Here is a 15,872-nt window from a genome sequence, read left to right as displayed (position 1 = left end):
CCACTGAGAGCATTTCCCTACCCGAGTGAAATTTACCATGTTAAGGCTCACGCCACCAGGGGAATCGTGGTGAGAGCTCTCTGTTGCTGCAAAGATTTACCGGCTTGATTAAATAAGAGGCTGTAGTGTGAATAAGAGGCCAAGGAAAAAAAAAAAAATCTACGTAACATAAACGCGTGTTTTTCACTCAGCAGCTAAATTGATTATACCACCCCCCGCACCCCTTTACACTTCTTCTACACGTCACGCTGGGTTTTAAACAAAGAGCAGAGAGAGGGCAGTGGAGGATTGCTTGTGGCTCAGGGTGGCTCTCTGCCAAAGACACAGCAAAGATGGGTCTTTTTTTTAAACGTGCCTGTTCCCAGCCAATGCTGCCTGCATGGCTTGAAAAGTTACACCAAATATATATTTCTACTCTTTCTCCATTTGTTGCTACGCTCCTCACAAACTGTGAGCACATTGCTACGAATGGCTAATTCAGTCTCATTTCCTTCAATTTTCCATCATACACCTTGGTCCATAACACTCCAGGAAGTTGATGTACCCAGCATTTTTCAGCTGAGCACTTGTAACTGAGCTGGAGGACAGAGTTTTATTTTATTTTTTTAGTGGCATGTAGGTAATTCCCAATTCACTTTCACTCCTGCCTGAGACGGAGTCGAGATTTGAATATAATCTCAAAAAGCAAAGCAAACTGTGCTCAGTGCTGCCCGGTGGTGACCGACTGTCGGGTCAGTCGATTGATGTGTTTCTGGTCTGTGTCTCACCTCCCTGCTGGACAGAGTGGACGCCAGCTGCCTCTATTCAAATTCAAATCCCGTAAGCCAATGAAAATAGCTTTGCCAGCTCAAACCCAGCGTGATTGGCTAAACTCACGTTCAGATCCCACCTCAAGTGAAAGCCGTACGGTGAAGGGTGAAGACTCTCACTGAAAGTTGTTGAATAAATAATAGTTTATTTGATTGTGACGTATGAGCGAGCGATCACTAGAGCAAGACCTGTTTTTATTAGAGTTGATTGTTTTGTTTTGTTCTTGTTGCTTTTTGTAGCACATTAACTTTTTTTTTTTATTATCACTTAAATTTTGTTTTTAAATGAACATTTATGTTCATTTAATTTATAAAAACATATTTAAATAATAACAAGGACAAACGTGACAGCTTATGGAAGAGTGGCCACTGAAATTAAAATCATTTATTCATTAAAGTGAAGTCATTTTCTAAATTGTGATAATGCCACACAGAAGAATGCTTGTTTGTTCCAGCAGAGGATTCAGGATTTACACTTTATTCTGTTGATGAGTTTAATCACGATGCCACCTAATCTGCACTAAACATAATTAAGTTATCTAAAAGTATGTCTAAGTTATCTGAGCATGTGAAGAGATGATTTAATACATACATAGCATCAGTTTTCATACTATATTCCAATTTGCAATTGAACATTGTCTCCCAACAATTCTTCTTGATTCTTATTCTTATATTATAAACTTAGTTTTACTTGCATCATGTATCTCATGCAAAATATGTTTTCATAGATTAAATGTTTTACCACTGATTTGTTTTGAAATAGGTCTGTTTTTAGCTTTTAAAATGCAATTTTAAACAACTGCTTGGTCTCAACAGTGGTGAGTAAAAGTGCACAAACTTAAGAAGACACTGAAAAAAGAAGAAATACATCCCCAATCAGTGAAATATCACACAGTTCTGTGCACCAATGTATATTTTCACATCATCCTTTCGCAGCAGTAAAGATTTATAAAACAATAAAGCGCTACAGGCCACGTTGTGCTGTGATTTCCGACCAAACGCGCTTGAACGCACCAAGTAGCACGATTTACGATTCACGAGAAACTGAGAGGCGGAATTTATGAGGCGACAGTGAACGCAGCAGAGGGTTCCGTATTTTTCTCCTGCTATAGAAGGAGGGAGAAAAGAGGGGGGGGGGGGTATGTGACTCCTGTCTCCTGTCTCCCCACCCCCCAGTCAGTACGAGGTGGGTTTAGAAGAAAGGAATCCAAACCTGGGACGCGGAGATAACGAGCGTCACCAGCGAGCAGAGGGAGGCAACATTTGGAGATCCGGATTATTAGAGTCGATTTTATTTCTCTTCCACGGCGGAGATCCCGCTTTTGGAGCGACTGGGAATAAGGACGCACGGGGAATAATGGGGTTTTATTATCCGCGCTCCCTCCGTTAACAAGTGAGTTCCCTTCCAGATCTGTGGAATACGGCGTTTTATTTGTTTGTTTCTTTGTTTGTTTGTTTGTTTGTTTTTTTCCTGGTGCTGTCGGGGATGCAAAGTTACAGTTTTTCTGAGGAGCTTCGACTGCTCAGCTCTAAGAATACGGATTTTAAGAGCTGTCCCTCGTAAGCCAAGCAGGGGGTTAGACTCACGTTGGGAAAGTAAGTGCGTAAAAGTTGTATTTTTTATTATTTTTATTATTGCAAACTGCAAAAAACGCGTGAGAAAAGCGCACAGGGCAGGTTAATTCTATCATGAAGTGAGTACGAGTGTTGTCTGAACTGTGTTATAATGCTGCATCGTTTTGTTTAACGTTAACTTGCTACTGCAGTGTGCTTGGAGGGGGAAAGTGTATTGTGTGTGTTTGTGTGTGTGTGTGTTTTAAGGTGTTTTCTGTGTTTATAAAAGGATCCATAGCCATTGATCCTTAATGCACAAACTTTGTCATGCTGGACCCCCCGTGGAGACAACCTCAGATTTTTCCTATTCCATTTCAAAAGCTTCACTCTTATCTGGTGGCCACATTCAGCTGTGATGTGCAAACCTTCATATGAATGTTAAAATAGGAAATAACTTAAAAAAAAAAAAAGTAATTAATATCTGGGGGGTTGTCTGTACTGTGTGCGTGTACATCACAGATAGTAAATACAAGTGTTTCTGTAGTATGTAGTAGTAGTAGTATTAGTATTAGTAGTAGGCTTTGTGTCTCGAATATCAAAGTTGAATGGAGCTCTTTTGTTATCCGTGTGCTACAAAGAGCGTCTGCAAGTTATTTCAATATCCTTTTGAATATTTTAGCAGTGCTTCTTTTTTCTTAAGGGTAGCCTTCTGCCTTGAGAAGTAAGTTTTGTCTGATTGTGTTGGAAAGTTTAGACGTAGCCCCAGGCTGTGGTTCTGCTTTTTCCCCCCGCTTCTTCTTCTTCTTCTGCTTCTTTGTTAAGGCAGGCTACAGTAAGTCAAGTGAGTCCAATCTGAATTGTAATGGGTCTTAATTTTATCAGAACATTTAAGGCTAAATCTTCCCCAGGCAACTTACACCCCGCTACCACCCCCCACCTCCATCCTCCCGCCCCAACAGCAACTGCAAGCCAAAAAAAGATTAGTGATGCATTTCATTTGCTGTGGCTTGGTGTTCAGACGAGTTCAAACGCTGCTGTTTTTGTCTTGAATTAGGGAAAAAACACAGGAATATCTTGACATTAAGAGAGTTCAGAGGTCATGACCAGAGACGTAAGGATGAGGAATTCAGTTTGAGTTACCTGTTTAGTTTTATTTGTTGTTCTTGGTCAGTGTTTTCCAACCTGGTGGTGGATGAATATGTTTGGAGTTGCATGTTGCTAAAGCCCCCTTTACTGACATCTTCTCAATGTTTCCATTTGTAAAGGAAATTCACGTTTTACCTATTTTGTAACTCCAGCTCATCCGTCTTCCAGTATTCAGTCGCTCCAGTGTTCAATCAGCCTGCTAGCTTGTATAAATAAACTCATTTGTCTTCCGATGAGAGTCACATGTTGATTGTCAGTAGCAAGAAGGAGTCTTGTCCTTCAGAGTAATTGGACAACACATATACCAAGAGGCTGTGCATTCTGGATTCTTAATGAGGCTTTAATTGAACAATTTATCACCCCTGATCACTGTCAAATAAGTGGGCAAGAAAGACGAAAGGAATTGAAAATGCCAAGGATAAGCTGCTGGGCACAGTCGGCTAAGCGTGACCGGCATGTCTGTGATGACGGCATCAGCAAGGTGTTTTATTCGGTTTTCCTTATTTATTTATTTGTTTGTTTGTTTTTGGAGCATGCAGATCGATGCATTTGTGAGTGGCAAGCTTGTAAACAGTGGTAATGAATAGTTGGAGGCGGAGAGGGCAGTGAGAGCATTACATCGTCGGAAACTTCTTTTATTGGGCAAAACTTTTGATTTCTCCCTGGAGCTTCTTTCTGTAGACTTCGGAGAAAAGCTAATTGAATTGTGCCCCGGATATGATGTTTTTCCCCCAAGTATGGGGGTCTTGGAGATGTGTCCTCCTCAGGGTTTTGAAATTCATTTCCTTTTCAATTATTATTTTCTGAGCTGTTTTCTTTTATTTCCCCTACCTCGACAGTAGGGTGTATTCTCTCTATTTTTGACAAGATCAAAGCAAAGAGGAGAGGGAGATTCTAGGTGGCTACGGGCCTAGCAGACTGAAAGCGATTCAAAATCGTGTATTTTACTTGTGAGTGTTTAAAAGAGTTCAGAGGTTGTCATCTTTCCTACTGTGTCATGTAGTGTTTGTGCTTTGGGCTACTGGGTGATAATAGATTTTTATTGAGGCAAAGCAAACAGATCTGTTGATACTTTAAGAGCTTTTTGCTGTTAGAGATTTGCCAGATGCTGCTCTGAAACTGACAGTGAGACATTTCTCTGCCGTTTGCAGAGATAAACTCTTGAAGTCTGATTTTTTTTTTTTACTTTTCAATCACTGTTCGTCATGGTCCAACTAAAGGATATAAAATGTTTACTAATTATAATGAGACTAAAACATGAAACAACCAACAAACCATTTACTGGACGTATATGCCTGCCCATTTGTTCAAGGCTTTTAGGCCTAAAATTTCACATTGACGCATATTTTTATGCGTCAACTTATTATACCACCCTGTGCCATGTTCATTTCATTCAGTTTGAAATTACGAGCATTTCGGTGGCATCAAGTGCTTTGCAATTAGTCACATCGCCCTTGATGCAACCACACAGTTAATAACAGCTGCTCTGAAGTGACTATCGTTGCAGAGAGAAATGTTCGCTGTGCAGCGGCGCTGTTGCACTCACAGCTAATTGTGTTTATTCATTTTAATTTGCTCCAAGTGCTAAATCAGTGCTCTTCCAGCGACACGAGGTGCAATTAGTCTGGCTGTGAAAACAGGAGGCAGTGTATCTTGTAAAGCGTTCCCTCCTCTACTCTTTGATTTGTGGATTAGCCATTTATTGTCATTCACATTTCTTTTATTGCTACATAGCCAGGTTAAGGAAACACTCAATGGAAGTAGCATGTGACAACTTAATAGAATAAAAGTCAACATGATGACTTTATTTGCATTAACCTCATAGATCAGGCAGCTAGTGTTACACAGTTAAATAATATTAAATATATTTCATGCTTCAGAGTAGCTCTTTTATTAGTTCACCACATTTCCACATATCCCGCATGTCCCTTTGTGTCTGAGAGTATGTATGCTGTATGGCGTTGTTATTACCATACCAGTCTTTAGAGCAGCAAAATTTCAATTGAACGCCTTGATGGAAAGCTTCTCATCTTGGTGCTTATGTCATTTTATTAGCTTTGTCCTGTGCAGCGAATTGCACTGTATGTATTTCATAGCTCCATGTTCTGGGCATTTGTTGTTTGCATAGGATTGCAGATAGGGTGGATATCTGTTTTTGAATTTGGAAACTAGTCATATTTTGACCTTTGTCAGTGCAAGCCTCTGCAAGTTGGATTTACCCAGAAACATTTCTGCCTTCCTTCAGTTTTTGTTTACCTTCACATTCTGGCTTTCTGTATGAAAACACAAAACGTCTTGTGCTGTGTTGAGTACTGTGCTGTGTTGAGTACTGTGATTTAGAGGAAGCCATGAGAGATAATTAAAGTTTCTTGTTGTCTGGTTCATTTAGGAGTGCTAACCACTGCATGATTTAAAACAGGGTTGGGCGATCCTGGTCCTTGAGGGCCACTATCCTACATGTTTTCCAACTATCCCTGCCCTACCCATGGCTGATGACCTGCATCAGGTGTGGTCAGTGAAGCAGAAGTTCAGGGATGGTTGGGAAACAAGAAGGGCAGTGGCCATTGAGGACCCCTCCAGTTTAGGGAGTTAATTTGTAGTCTCCTTTTTGAATTTACACCCCCAGGGCCTTTAATCCCAGAATTCTTACACTTGTCAGGAAGTTGCTTAATTGGCCAAAGAGGAAAACCAGAATAGAAGTCATTACCATTTAAAACATCATCAAGGTTAAACTTCCAAGGGCCGATGTGTCCTTTTCACTCTACAGACCTAGATTTTCACTCTGGTCATAGGGGGAGAAACACGAAACTGGTGGCTGGCAGAGGAATTATTGACCACTCACTCAAACTCCCCTGCTGGTTGCCTTGGGTCTAAAATAGGTATCTCTGTCCTCAGCAGACTTTGTTGGAGTTGAGAAACAGCCAAGACCCTCCTAGCAGCATCCAAAAGTCATATTTGCACACAAACTCCCCTGAACTCAAAAGGTCAGTGCTCCAGAACAAACGAGCAATGGTTTGGGCATAAATGGAGCAGGTTGAGATGCAGTGACCAGATAGGACAGGGCAGTGAACTCTGCAGATTGATCTATTGCTGGATGAGTATCCACATTGCAACTTGGCTAACTGTCATACCCCTTCAGTGTTTTTCTGTCTGTTTGTCTTTATCATTAAGTTTAACTTTGTTTTATAGTTTATTAACGTTCTGCTTGTTTTCTCTCTTGTCCACCCCTCTGTCTGTACTTTCTCCGTCTACCTATCTTTGACACTAACTGGATCCTGACATTTATATAGACACTTGTGCGAGACAGCGGAGCAGTAGCAGCTCACCTGAGAGTGTGGGGGAGATAGCGTACTCGGTCTGTGTAGAAGTGCGTAGGAAGAGATGACCAGTTACGTTAAGTTCTACAGCGCCTGATATCAGTTGGTTTAGCATTGAAAAGAAACTCTGGAGAATGAAGCAGATTTGTGAGACTAAAACCTGGACATTTCACTGCCAGCCAGCATGCAAAGCCACGTTCACTTCAAGTGTTGGGTCTCTGACTATATATGACATGGGCACCTAACTTCACCATTGTACATCTGTAACATTAAAACATGTTGTTACATACAGTGGTAATCACTGATCAGAAAAATAAAACAATCCCTGCCAGAATATCTGGTAAAACCATGGTGGATACATCGACACACTGTCAGCTCCCCAGCCTACTATCTATTCCCTTGGTACCTCCAGGCTTTACAAAAATGATTCGCACCACCTCCTTCTGATGAAATGACAGTAATCTGCTTTTGACGATGAGCAGGCGCAGATCTTCTGTTGATGCCTGGTACTCCCTCATTCACTCTAGTCTGCCTCCCTCAAGATATAACACACATGAACAAACATAGTTCATAGTTTGTTAAAGCCAGAGAGGAAACTATTCTAAACACAGAGTATTCACACAAACAACCATTCACTCTCCTTTCCCTGTGGCCCTGATCCTATCTGCTTTATGGTTATGGAGTTAATGTGAGCTGGTATTTCATGATAGGAAGTAATTAACACTTAACACTTGTCCACGAGGACAAGAATCAAATGGGCGAGTCTGTTCCTGTCTGGATGTCTGCATCTCCATTGGACGTCTCCTGATGCTTGCTCTTGGGCTGTTCCTATGTTAAGTGTGATTACCAGCTGGCCCCCACAGATTGATGCACAGAGGTTCCCCTTGGGGCGTCTGCCTCCTCCTCTTTTTTTGTAATATAGGTCTGGTAGGAAGGGCTGCACTCCGTTGTGGCAGCTTGACCCCTGTGCGGACCCAGACACGTGGGTGTGGTGGCGTGGGGATAAAGACCCCCATTCTCACGCTTGAAGGGTTCGAACAGGTTGCAATGCCGTTCTTGCAGTCTGTTAGATGGTCAACACCAGCCTGTTGAACAATCTGTATGAAGTGAAGGAGGATGCAAAGATTTTTTTTTTTTTTGTACATGCACAATTTCTTAGTCTTGGTGATTAACTTTTAAACACTACAACAAACAAGTGGCTATTTACAGCATTTATTTATTTATTTTATGAAAAGATAATGTGACACTAGCAATTCCAGAATCTGTCATGAAAAAAATGAATTTAACTTTAAAGGTACCCATTAAAGGTACCCATGTATATGAACTACTACTTAAAACAAAGATAGTTCAATAGTTACTATGAAGTAGAAGCACATAGTAATATTTTTATACAGAGCAGTGTGTAACCTTCATAATATCCTCAAAATATCACAGTCCAGTAACCAATTCTAATTAATTAATTAATTAACATAGACTTTCCCAGGTTGTTGCCTTAGAGTGAAATTGTTATTTTTAAAAGAGGTGAGGGGCTTTTTGTGATGCTACCTATTGTGTGCACACAGAAAGCCTAGGGCAAGATTGCTCAGCCCATTCTGATCATCCCCCACTCACACCCATTCACTTTGCCCCAGCCCACCACCCTATTCTTTTTTCCACCCCTCTCCACACATGAAAACCCTCACCCAAACTTTAGGGACATCTGGTATGAGAGAGAGCTACAGGAGGGGTGAGCTTTGGGCTAAGAGAAAAGGGAAGAAGGGGAAAGAGGACAAGAGTGTGGGGAGGTAGACTCAGCTGCCCCAAGGGGTGGGAGGTGAGACATGGGGGTGGCAAAGAAAGATGTGTATGCAGGATAGTGGGGGTTGTTGTCATAGAGCAGAGAGAGGGAAGTGGGTTAGCTAAAGAGGAGTAGGCATATAATTGATGGATGGAAGTAATTGTGTGTAATGCAAGAAAGGAAACATGGGCCTCTGGGTAGGAGAGATATTGAGAGGGTGAAAGAGAGGGAGCCAGTGAATAGGAGTACAGAAACGAGATGGAGAGGATAAAGAGAGGGAAGAGAATAATGAAGACAGGGAGTGTGCAAGAAATAGGAGCCTTGGGAGAGGAAGGGTGCAGAGATGAGAGGAGACTGTAAGAGAAGGAAATAGGAGAAGGAGGAATGGGAGGGGGCCTGCTGTTCTGTTGCATCACTCACCGTTAGCTGGGGTTAAGAAGGAGTAACTACCTGCCTGTCAGGCTGATTGTTCATCCCTATGCATCAGGGGATACACGTCCTGGTTTATGAGAGATGGTGCGGATTCACTATGTGGGGCATTTAACTACAGAAAATGGCTGCCTGTGAATCTCTGGGAATATAAGCAGCATTACCCATTTGGACTTTGTGAGTCATTGATGGCTGTTTTTATGCAGATGACACTATCATCTCTGCTACTTCTAGATTCTCGTCACATAATTTTTTTTGTGTTATTGTCAGTTTTCCTTCTATGTTTACACACTGGCCCACTGAAATAGTCAGTTTTGTATTAATAATTTCCCCTCCACAACACAAATCCACTATTGAAAAACCCAATCACAAGGCCTCCTCAGTAATTAACTCCGGCAGCCTGAGCGCCTTTTTAAACAGCACACTGCCTCATCTTTCAGTGAAATGGAAACAAAGCCTATGTACTCCAGTCTGGAGACACAAATTACAGCGTATCAGTGGCGCGTAAAAGAGAAAGAATACAGAGAGAAGGGACCAGGGGCAAAATGCATTGAGTTTCCTCTCACTTTCTTACTGCGCATCACAAGTTTGTCTCGCAGTGGGAAAGAAAGGTTTGTCAAGCGCATCACAATGAAGAGAGTAAAACCTTCCCCAGTCCCTGGGAAGATAGAAGGTGACATTTGTATGTAAATGGAGACAGTCACTCTCCACTGTATTCCAGCTGATGTAAAGCAGAGTGGGCAGTTGAAGATGTAGTTGTTTCTCTGACATTTGTTTTTTTGGATGAAAATGCACATAAAACTGCTGTACAATATGTGGTTGTGTGTATACATTATACTACAAAGGACTGAACTGCAGCTAAGACCCCATCCCACACACAGGGCCAGACTATTTATTTTTTCTCTTTTTCTCGGTTTTTAATTTTTTATTTACTGAGATCAAAATAATCTAAAGCAGAAGAAGAATATAAATAATCAGAACAATTTCAAATGCACTGTAGCACAGTGGCTGGCCCCTAAATAACTATTTTGTCTCTGTATTAGAGAAGATAATCCTGACATAAAGATTTTGGGGGCTGGTTAAAGAATGACAACAGCAATCAGAGATATCAGCTATGGTTGGTGAGATTAGCACCAGAAGTAGGGTGGCTACCCCCTTTTCTGTTTTCCCCCTTTTGTTTATACATATATTAAATCCATGGCATAATAATACTTTAGAAGTCTGCATTTACTTTTATTTTGGACAAGAGGAGGACACTTGTGTCTAAGTCAATTGCTTTACAAGATATAGACACCTTTCAAGTTATTTAAATAGTGACTGATTTACCAGTTGTTTGACCAGTTGGTCACTAGACAGTAGGTCAGCTAATTGGATGTCTCAGACTAGTTTTCCAGAACAGCATGTCAGCAGGGTTATTATGGACTCTCATCAACCCCCTGCTGTGAGAGTGTCACTGTTACCCAGTTAAATCAGTATTTCATGTTCTTGGACTAATTTGACATGTGCCAATTGATTTAAAGTATTTTTGAAATTCTCTCAACTGTCTCACGTAGTTGATCATTCTGGCCAAAAAAAAAAAAAAAAGACAGAAATCCAATTCAACAACACATGGGAAGAAATTGAGAACTTGTCTTTAAACTATTTAGTCTTAATTATCTTTGCAAAAGCAAATTCTGAGCCAATATCTGCACATTTTGACAGTGTTGTTTAAATCCATTCTGTATGAAGTTTAAACTGTGAGAAGTCACCTGTTTTTCCGATGAAAGAGGGAAATGGCCAAGCAGAATAGAGCAAAGTAGGAGGATTTTTATAAGGAAAATAAATAAGGTTGTTAGGTTGTCTTTTTGCCGTTGATCTAGGGAGATAGTGTTGACACAAACGGAAGTGGGGGGCCACCACTGCTCCAATTATGCTTGTAGCCTAATGGCACCAACTAGAAGAGAATAATGTCAATAATCAGAGAGAGAATCTTATTTGACTGAACCAAGTACCATTGCAAAATGCACAGTATATAATACAATTAAATGTTTTTGTTTCTCAGACAAACGGGGTAACTGGTGGTAAGAATTAATATATTTCAGTGTTTGACCACAGCAATGCACAGTGAGTGTCCTTGACTAAAAAGCACCATCTGCAGTATTTGCATGCTCATTATAAGTTAGTCTACTGTACATAGATGTGTCACAAAGTAAAAATGGGACCACAAAGCTGAAGTCTTGAAACCTGGCAAGACTGTGTCTACTGCTGTGTTTTAGTCTTTTTTGTTACTGGAACGGGTGGGTGTGTGGAGATAAATTCATCCTCCCCCCTCAAGGCAGCCCCTGTGACATTTGTCGTTTTACAGCCCCCAATCTGTAGTCTCAACAGGGTGGAGTTAGGACTTAAAACACAGGGACAGAAGGGAAGACAAAAGCTGGTCTGGCATGGAAACAGGGGTTGCTGTTCATAGTTGCACCATACTTGCCCTTGAATTAGTGTAGTGGAAAATGAGTGAGAGGCAGAAACAATGTAACGAGGAAGGACAGTGAGACGGTAAGAGATGGAAGTAGTAAGAGAGAAGAGATATAGGGGGTAGGATGGGGGTGGGGAGTGGGTAGGGGTGCTGCTGGCAAGAGGGAAATGGAGACTGCAGCTTAGAAACAGGAGGTAGATGAAGAGCAGAGGGTCTCCCATTTTCATGGAGATAAAGGAGCGCTAATGAATTTGAACCAGTGCCCTCCTGGGATATAACATAAGGCCAAAAATAGGGTGGGGCAGATTGGGGTTTAGTGGATTTTTAAACTATATCCAAGCTGACTTTTAGATGCACAGGGGTGCTCCCAATTCTGCAAGCACTAAGATGGCCGTTACCTCGCTTGCCAACTGCCATGGGTGAGGCCTGTGCCAGGACTCAGAGAGGATTTGATGCCAGTGGAGATGTGCCTAACTGGCCAGGCTAGAACCACTCATCCAGCCAACGAGATAATTTATCTGCCCACATAACTGGGTTTTAGTTACCTTGTTTGCACAGCTCTGGGTGTGCTCAAGTGCTGTTTGCAGTTTCTGAACCTAAATGTAAATCAGCTAGAATCCTGCCACATACATTACCAGAATGTAAACATAGACAAATTTTTTGCATTACAAAAGTTGTCAAACTATTAACACAAAGCTAATGTTTATCAGTATGTTTAGAACACCAGTGACTCTTGCCTGGAGCCTCCACCTACATACCACTTCTATCATTTTTACAATGTGTTGTTTTACTACATGGACAGACCAACCGCTGCCTGTGGCATCTACACCCATGTGGAGATAATGGTCTGGCCCCAAAGCTGTGAACTTACACAGTTAATAATGAAATGGTTCCATTGTAAATCACATGGGTTCACGCCTTTAGGAGAAGTGCATGGGAATAACTTGTGAGCAGCCTGGCTTTAGTGTAGTCAAACACTTGGTGAAATTACAAAGATGGCTTTGGACATGATGGATGGTGGTTTGTCCCTCCCATTGTATGTTCTATATCTTAATCTAATCCTAAATTGCTAAAAAGAAACTGAGGCAATGAGACATTGCCTAAAATGCTATTTATAGTCGGATTCAGTTTTTAATGTTTGCTATGTTTTATCTTTTGGTGGTATTGGCATTTTCACTCAAAATGGCACTTGTGTGAGAAACGTTGTGGCCTTTTACAACTTTTGCTTTTTAAAAGACTGGTATTTGGCAGATGTGCTTATCTAGAGTGCCTTACATTTACATTTGTCAGAAGCAAGAAAAGCATAACTTCAGATCATTAACACAAGCAATCAAGTAATAATTGGAGTGTCATTTTCATATTTGGTAGGCCTTAGAGTTATGATGTATTATGGTGGGGTGTGCTCAGGAAAGAGGTGAGAATGCCTTTTTTTTTTCTCTGCACCAGGCAATGACTTTACCTATTTGGATGAAATTTCAAGAGCAGCAACTTTACTAAATTGCCTCTTGCACACTGACAGCCAACCATAAGCCTCTCAGGCAGAGTGGAGTTGAACATAGTATGTTTATAAAAAGAAGCCAGGAGGAATCTTGAGGAACCTGGGCCATTTCTTTGAAGTCAGCTATTTTCTTTCACTTCAAGTGCGTCACTCACTTCAAAGCAGGAATTTCACACAAAATGTACTGATCCACCACCCCCTCCTTTGTGTAGAATTTACAGCACATAAACGGGTCTGGGGAAGACTTTGTCAGAAAGTATATGTAACCTGAGATGACTCCATCTTTGTGTATGGGTATGAGCGTGTTTGTGTGCCTCTGACAGCTTGCAGAACCCACATAACTCCGTGTGATCTTGTCCATATCCATGTAAAGAGACCTGCAGACGAAGCATGGTGGTGGTCCAAGGCTTTTCTTTCATTAATGAGATGGAATCCAGAGTGCATGAGCTGCATGTGGAGTCTTGGTTAGACAGGTTTGACCCCTGAGGTTTATGGTTAAATGGGGAATTGGTTGGCTGTGTGTGTGTGTGAGACTCTCCACTAGTTAAAGTTGGCAGCCTTTCTGAAAAAGTTATCAAAGCCGCCATATCTTCAAAGTCAAGTTCCAACTAAATGACATGTAATATGAAACATGCACCTATTCAAAGATAACTTCCTATGTGCTAATGAATTTGATGTCAATGAGATTAAAGTCATGCACAAAGAAAATGTCTGGCATACCATGAGGAATCAGCTAGTTTGTAATCGTCACATCATTTTTAACAGCATGTACACTTTACAGCTGCAACTCTGTGTGTGTGTGTGTGTGTGTCCGGCTGGGCAGTGAGGTGTCATCACTTGCCAAACATGAATGATGAACAATGGAGAATTGTGCCATATTCATCTTTGCGATTAGAGAGTAAGGGCAAACTATCTATCAGCTTTCTGCACTGTCTCGCATGCTATCCCCCCACAGTCCATCACCTCCCCCATTTTCACCTACGACTACGAAGCACAAACAGCTGCACATCTAACACAAGTCTTATTCCAAAGGTGACATTGGCCCCTAGCTCTCCTGGCTTCAGTTTATCTGCTGGCCAAACAACACTGTAATTGACTCTTGAATAACAAACAGAAGGATACTTCGTCCTTCACAAACCACGCAAGACAGAACACAATTTAAAATCTTCTTTTCTTCACTTTTAACACTGCAGATTGAACCTGATGCATGTAAGTTGTTTTGTAAGAATTCAAATCCTTGTCCAGCAGCAGTCAGTGTACTCCAAAGTAACCCCTTCCCCACCCATGAAGCCAATTTGCACTTTGGCTTTGAATAGCAGGCAAATGTTCGAGATATTTTTACCCAGACTTCATGATCTTGTTTGATCTAAGTCTGCGAAGGTTGTTAGCTGAGGTGATTGCATGCACTTGACCTGCTGGCATGGGTGGAGTGGGCGCACAACACTGGCTGCTGAGACAGGAGGGAAGAGATGAAGGGAGGGAGAAGAATGCAGTGTGTGTGTGTGTGTGTGTGTGTGCATGTGCGCGCTGTACAGGCGGGCTCTTTTTCTATTAGGAATGAAGGCGAGGGAGATGGAGGCAGGGAGTAGAAGGAAAAGGCAGGGGAGGAGGAGGGTTAGATGCAAGGATTCCTTTGAGACCAAGGCTGCCAGCCCTGTCAAGGCGAAGACTGGAGAGGGAGGAATAGAGTGCATGAAAACTAGAGAGGAGGAAGCATGTGAGCGAGAAACAAGAGCGAAAGGAAATTAGAAAGTGTGAGAGAAAGAGGAGGAAAAATGACAAGGAGGCATTATTACAGTGATGCTGAGCATTTAACCGAAAAAAAGGCAACTGCAACCAGTTTGATGGACTTAATAATTTGACCTTGTCGTTTGATGTGGTCATCATCAGATTTTAATGATGCTCCACTTTGCCGGTAGGCAACTGTGTACCTTTCTTATATTAGCATGTCAGCATATTGCAGAGCAGGGGAGCAAAGGCATTGGAAGGACATGGGTAGATACCCCACAAGAGAAGCCCCCATCCCCCAAACAGTCCCCATTTCCTCCCCTGATTATCCCATTCTTTCTCCTGCCTCACCGCTGATGGATGTGAAACAATGAGAGTGAAAAGCCGTATTGCTCTAATCTTCCCAATTCAATGACAAAGTCTTCCCCCCTCATTTCAGGACTAATGTATTACATCCACTTGTTCTTACCTCAGCACCCCCATTACTGCTCACTTTGACTCAATTGCAGTTGCTGCCTTTGGAAGATACCTGTGTGAAAAATGTCACAAATGGAAAAGCATCAACTGATTTAGGTAACTGATGATTTGATTCCTTCCTGTCTGCACCTTCAGAGGTTGCATTTGGACTATTATGGGCCTATTTGATTCAGTTTAAACTCTTCTCTCAAGTAAACATTTCAACATGGTGCAGTATCATTTGCTTTGTCAGGACATGTTTTTTTATCATGTTTTGGGATGATGTCAGGCCGGGTTGCAGTGTTGTTGACACCAGGTGAATTATCTTCTCCTCCTGCCTTCATCTTTTTAGCAGCGCTCGACTCATCAACTGGCACTCCACAAGAAATCAGATGACACCTCTTGATATTATCTTTGGTTTCTGCAGTCCTGTCAACGAATGTCAGCCCAGCTTTCATTGGACATGATGTGCCACCACCAAGCTCCTTCTCCCCCCTCTCTTTACTTTCTTAAATTGGCCTGTGCTTGTTCCTAGCAAGTTAGGCATGATGGGTATTGTAGTTTGCACATTCTCACTGCTCATATCACACAGAATTGACAATCCATAATGGTACACTGGCAGTCACTGTCACCTGATGCTGTCATCTTGTCCTTCACACGTCAGCTCTGATTTCACAGCAGGCTGCAGTTTTGACAAACAGGGACT

At 41.8% G+C, this 15,872-nt stretch overlaps 1 protein-coding gene across 7 annotated transcripts in view; it reads left to right on the top strand.

Annotated features, from left to right (window-relative positions):
* ptprsa (protein tyrosine phosphatase receptor type Sa) overlaps window positions 1-15,872 on the top strand; it is a 194,313-nt gene that overhangs the window by 39,912 nt on the left and 138,529 nt on the right. For 6 of the 7 annotated variants that reach the window (XM_026344828.1, XM_026344826.1, XM_026344823.1 and 3 more), the window contains exon 1: window positions 1,989-2,405. The exons of the other annotated variant lie outside the window; for it this stretch is intronic. The gene's annotated coding sequence lies outside the window, so the exon portion shown is untranslated. Of the gene's footprint in view, window positions 1-1,988; window positions 2,406-15,872 lie in introns of those variants that run through there. 7 annotated transcript variants of the gene reach the window in all.

The sequence above is a fragment of the Anabas testudineus genome, chromosome 4, assembly GCF_900324465.2.
Source record: "Anabas testudineus chromosome 4, fAnaTes1.2, whole genome shotgun sequence".
Taxonomy (NCBI): Eukaryota; Metazoa; Chordata; class Actinopteri; order Anabantiformes; family Anabantidae; genus Anabas; species Anabas testudineus.
Note: the sequence above shows the minus strand (reverse complement) of the source record. Positions and strands in the feature narration are given on the sequence as shown.